This window comes from Stegostoma tigrinum, chromosome 16, assembly GCF_030684315.1.
Source record: "Stegostoma tigrinum isolate sSteTig4 chromosome 16, sSteTig4.hap1, whole genome shotgun sequence".
Classification (NCBI taxonomy): Eukaryota; Metazoa; Chordata; class Chondrichthyes; order Orectolobiformes; family Stegostomatidae; genus Stegostoma; species Stegostoma tigrinum.
The window spans coordinates 63,961,304-63,967,303 of record NC_081369.1 but is presented as its reverse complement, the minus strand read 5'-3'; positions in this window follow the sequence as shown (position 1 = coordinate 63,967,303).

Genomic DNA, 6,000 nt, shown 5'->3' with positions numbered 1-6,000 from the left:
ATTTCAGCTTGTTTTTGCTCAGTGTGGGGAACTGCTCCCTCTACACTGTGTAGTCCTGGCTGGGAGGCTGTGCATTAACATCACCATTGAGGTTCATGTTAAAGGAATGGGATTTCAGTGAATCTGCAACTCCATGTTTCAGAGATAGTAGGAACTGCAGATGCTGGAGAATCTGAGATAACAACATGCACACTGCCCTCCAACCCCACCACACCCGGCACCTTCTCCTGCAACCGCAGGAAATGCTACACTTGTCCCCACACCTCCTCCCACATCCCTATCGCAGGCCCCAAGATGACATTCCACATTAAGCAGAGGTTCACCTGCACATCTGCCAATGTGGTATACTGCATCCACTGTACCCGGTGCGGCTTCCTCTACATTGGGGAAACCAAGCGGAGGCTTGGGGACCGCTTTGCAGAACACCTCCGCTCAGTTCGCAACAAACAACAGCACCTCCCAGTCGCAAACCATTTCCACTCCCCCTCCCATTCTCTTGATGACATGTCCATCATGGGCCTCCTGCACTGCCACAATGATGCCACCCGAAGGTTGCAGGAACAGCAACTCATATTCCGCCTGGGAACCCTGCAGCCATATGGTATCAATGTGGACTTCACCAGTTTCAAAATCTCCCCTTCCCCTACTGCATCCCTAAACCAGCCCAGTTCATCCCCTCCCCCCACTGCACCACACAACCAGCCCAGCTCTTCCCCCCCACCCACTGCATCCCAAAACCAGTCCAACCTGTCTCTGCCTCCCTAACCGGTTCTTCCTCTCACCCATCCCTTCCTCCCACCCCAAGCCGCACCCCCAGCTACCTACTAACCTCATCCCACCTCCTTGACCTGTCCGTCTTCCCTGGACTGACCTATCCCCTCCCTACCTCCCCACCTATACTCTCTCCACCTATCTTCTTTACTCTCCATCTTCGGTCCGCCTCCCCCTCTCTCCCTATTTATTCCAGTTCCCTCCCCCCATCCCCCTCTCTGATGAAGGGTCTAGGCCCGAAACGTCAGCTTTTGTGCTCCTGAGATGCTGCTTGGCCTGCTGTGTTCATCCAGCCTCACATTTGATTATCTAACAACATGTAGAGCCGGATGAACACAGCAGGCCAAACAGCATCAGAGGAGCAGGAAGGCTGACATTTCAGGGTGTAGGCCCAAAATGTCAGCCTTCCTGCTCCTCTGATGCTGCTTGGCCTGCTGTGTTCATCCGGCTCTACACCTTGTTATCTCTGTAACTCCATGTGTGGTGTGGACCACACTGCACCCTGCTGGGCATGTGAAGAACCGGTCTAGTCAAATGGTTAAATTGATTACTGTACGTCAATGTGATAAAATGGTAAAATAAATTCTACAGAACATTTTGAAACCCCAAGATGCTTCACAGTTTTTCACCCCACAGCTAATGAAGTAACCTTTACTCGTTGCTGTTACAATGTCAGAAATGACTGAATCAATTAGGTTGAAGGAAGCTCCCACAAACTGCAGTGTGAAAATGACCAGGGAGGTGACATTGATTGACAGGTTGCACGGGGTGCTCTCAAGAAGTGAGCTGTGGAGAGGATGGGAAGAGAATGCAGATGAAAAGGGGTGAAAATGAGAGAGTAAGGGAAAAGGGAAGGTGTTATAACCCTCTAAGATCCCTGAACTTCTGTCAGACATGCCCTTGTAGCTGGGAGAACAGATGCCCGAGTCCTATACACCAGAATTGCCTCCCTCCACCTCCTGGTCTCTCCATCGTACCTTCCTTCCTTAAGAGTCTCATTAAACCATCTGTTTGGCCAAGCTTCTGGTCACTCGCCCTAACCCTGCCCCTTGTGGCTCAGTGTGATATTTTTGTTTCATAATGTTTCTGTCCTTGGGACATTTCTTTATGTTAAAGGTGCTATACAGGAACAAGAGAAGGCCATTCATCCCCTTGAGCATGTTCTGTCATTCAATGAGATTGTGGCTGATCCGTGGCCTAACTCCATATCACTGGCTTAGGCCCATATCTCTTAATACCTTTGCTTAACGAAAAAGAATCAATCTCAGATTTACAATTAACAACTGATCCAGTAACCACGGCTGTTTGTGGAAGAGAGTTCCAAACCCTTTGAGGGTAGAAGTGTCTCCTAACGTCACTCCCAAATGGTCTGGCTCTAATTCTCAGTCTATGGCCCCCTAGTTCTGGAATCCCTAACCATTGGGAATAGTTTCTCTTTATCCACCCTGTCTTTTCCTGTTAATATCTTGAACACTTTGATCAGATCACCCTTATCCTTCTAAACTCTGCACAAAACAGGCCTAATTTAACCCCTGAGGTCCAGGTACATTCTTGTAAACTGACGTTGTACTCCCTCCAAAAGAATCTATCTCTTCTAAAGTGTGGTGCACAGATCTGCTCACAGTACTCCTCTATCCATCTTCAATCCGCCTCCCCCTCTCTCACTATTTATTTCAGAACCCTCTCCCCCTCCCCCATTTCTGATGAAGGGTCTAGGCCCGAAACGTCAGCTTTTGTGCTCCTCTGACGCTGCTTGGCCTGCTGTGTTCATCCAGCTCTACCCCTTGTTGTCTCAGATTCTCCAGCATCTGCAGTTCCCGTTATCTCGGACTCTCTAGCTCTTGTTGCAAGCAGCTGGTGTTCAATGGGCGAGGAGCTGATAGAAAGCAGAGTGTTCTGACCGTCGTGATTGGTTGTCACATAAAACAGATGCTCCAATTAATGCCGAGAGCTGGAGTGATTCTAGTCACAGATCAAAGAATTGGTGCAGATGGACAGAAAGATTAAAGAAAAGAGAAAGATTAAAGGAAAGAGAAAGATGAAAAATTGAATTAAACAACATCTGGTTAGCAACCAAAACAGAGACTGTTTGAGAAGATGGATTCATTTACGTCACAACAGAGAGTTACTGGGTGCATGCAGCAGCCTGCTGTGTGGGGGGTGGGGGTGGGTTGGGGAGGCCCAGATCAGATCTTAACCAGGGCAGTGGCAAGGCAATGTCTAGCCTTCCGAGATTAAAGCCCACGAACCTAATGGGAACCTAATTGGAGTCAATAAATCATTAGGGAGTTGTGTGTTTTGATATTTAGTATTCTTTCGCATATTATTTTCAAAAATATTGAAGATAAAGAAAATATGACAAAGAGTATGAGGGGTATAGACAGGATGGATAGCAAGAAGCTTTTTCCCAGAGTGGGGGACTCAATTGCTAGGGGTCATGAGTTCAAAGTGAGAGGAGGAAAGTTTAAGGGAGATGTGCGTGGAAAGTTCTTTACACAGAGGGTGGTGGGCGCCTGGAATGCGTTGCCAGCGGAGGTGGTAGACGCAGACACGTTAGCGTCTTTTAAGATATATTTGGACAGGTACATGGATGGGCAGGGAGCAAATGGACACAGACCGTTAGAAAATAAGATGACAGGTTAGACAGAGGAACTTGATCGGCGCAGGCTTGGAGGGCCGAAGGGCCTGTTCCTGTGCTGTAGGTTTCTTTGTTTCTTTGAGTTATTTCTCCACCTAACTTTCCAACAGGTCTCTATGCTATTGCATCCTTCAGCAACCTTCCTCACCATCCACAAATCCACGAATTTTCATGTTGTCCGTAAACTTACTGATCAGACCACTTACGTTTTCATCCAAATCATTTCTATATATTACAAACAACAGAGGTTCCAGCACTGATCCTACAGGACACCACTGGTCAGAGTTCCAGTAAAAATAAAACACCCCTTCACAAATACCTTCTGTCTCCAATATGTGTCAAACTTACCAACTCACCATGGATCCCATGTGACTTAATTTCTGGACCAGCCTAACATGAAGGATGTTGTTAAATGCTTCAGTAAAGTCCATGTAGACAACATCCACCGCCCTACCCTGATCAATCGTCTTGGTCAAAAAACTTAAAAGAAAATTGAGAGACAATGTTTCTGCTGCCACAAAGCTGTGCTAATGATATGTTTCTATGACAGCACATCGCATTCTAAATTCCAGTAAGTCAACCCCAACCTGTTTAATCATTCTTCATGAGACATTCCCTCCATTCCAGGGACAATCTGAGTGCATCTTTGCTAAACTGCCTCCAGTGACACAATATCTTTCCTTAAATAGGGAACCAAAACTGCTCTGTGTCCAAATGTGATCTCACCAGCACCTTGTACAGATGCAGTAAGACTTCCCTACTCCTGTATTTGCATCACCTTAAAAAAGGGCCAACATTCCATTAGCCTTCCAGAGAGTAGATCTTTACTCAGAGAGTAGTAAGGGAATGGAACGCTTTGTCTGCAACGGTAGTAGATTCGCCAACTTTAGGTACATTTAAGTCGTCATTGGATAAGCATATGGACATACATGGAATAGTGTAGGTTAGATGGGCTTGAGGTCGGTATGACAGGTCGGCACAACATCAAGGGCCGAAGGGCCTGTACTGTGCTGTAATGTTCTATGTTCTATTAGCTGCTATAGCTGCGTGAAAACTTCCTATGTTTATTGCACAAATATATCCAAGTCCCTTCGAGTTACAGCTTTCTGCAGTTTTTCTTTAAATAGTATTCTGTTCTTTTGTTCTCCCTTCCAAAATGAACAACTTCACATCTTTCCACTGTATATTCCATTTGCCAACTTTTTTGCCCACTTACATATTGTATCAATATCTCTCTGTGAACTGGAAACACAATCAGAAATTGCTGGAGAAGCTCAGCAGGTCTGGCAGCATCTGAGGTAACAGAAAGAGCGTAAATGTTTCAGGTCCAGTGACCCATCTTCAGAACTGATGGAGGCTAGGAAAAGGTTGGTATGCTTGCTGAAGATGGCGTGCGGGGGAGAGGAGTAACCAAACAGTGGAGATGGAGCCCAGAGAGAGAGAAGAACAGCTGCACGGATAAAGGAATGGGTGCAAGTCGGCCTGGGAGAGAGAATTGCTGCTAATGGAGGATTATGAGTGGCTGACAATGGGTTATATGTGATAGCAACCCATGTGATGACAGGTCTGGTGTGTGGGGATTGGGGTAAGGACATAGAATAAAGTGTCTCGAACCTTAAAATTATTGAACATGATATTGAGTCCAGAGGGCTGCAGGGCCCCCGAGCCGAAAGTGAGGTGCTTCAGCTTCCTCTAGTTTTTCCAGAGCGCTGCAGCAAGCCTGAGACAGGGATGTTGGCCACAGAACATGGTGGAAATTCTCTCTGTAAACTGTTCATATCGCTCTTCCAACCTGCCATTCCATCTATTTTATTGTTATCTGCTAATTTGGCCACAGTACATTCACTTCCTTCCTCCAAGTCCTTATAATATATGTTAAACAGTTGTGATCCCAGCATTGATCCCTGTGGAAACCCCACTGGTCATGGGTTGCCAACCGGAAAAAAAAACCCCTTATTCCCACTTGCTGTTTCCTGCCCATTAGCCAATTCTCTTTCCACACTAATATATGATTTCCAACACCTTTTACTGCCTTATTGGTTCTTAACTCTCAGTGAGTTATCAAGTCCAACACCTTCTGTAAGTCCAAATACAACACAACTATTAGTTCCCCTTTATCAACTCTGGTTGTAACTTCCTCGAAAACTCTGACAAATTAGTCAGACACGATTTCCCTTTCATGAAGCTATGTTGACTTGGTTTGGTTAGATTACTATTTTCCAAATGTTCTGCTATTACTTCCCTAATAACTGCTTACAACATTTTTCAACAACTGGACCTTTTTGAAAAGGGGTGTCACATTGGCATTTTTCGATTCTCTGGGATGTCTTCAGAATCCAAGAATTTTTAGAAAATTACACCAACTATCTCTGTAGATTCCTCTTTTAGGATTCTGGGATGTGAGCCATCAGGGCTGGGTGCCTTTTATGCTATTATTTTGTCTTATCTTCCTTGTTTATTGATGGTGATGGGACTTAATTCCTCCCTGCATTCTTTAATACCACCAACAGCATGTTTGAAATATCTTCCAGTGTAAACACTGATATAAGAGATCTCTTTTACAGCTAGTTTCCCCAAAACCATCTCCCCAG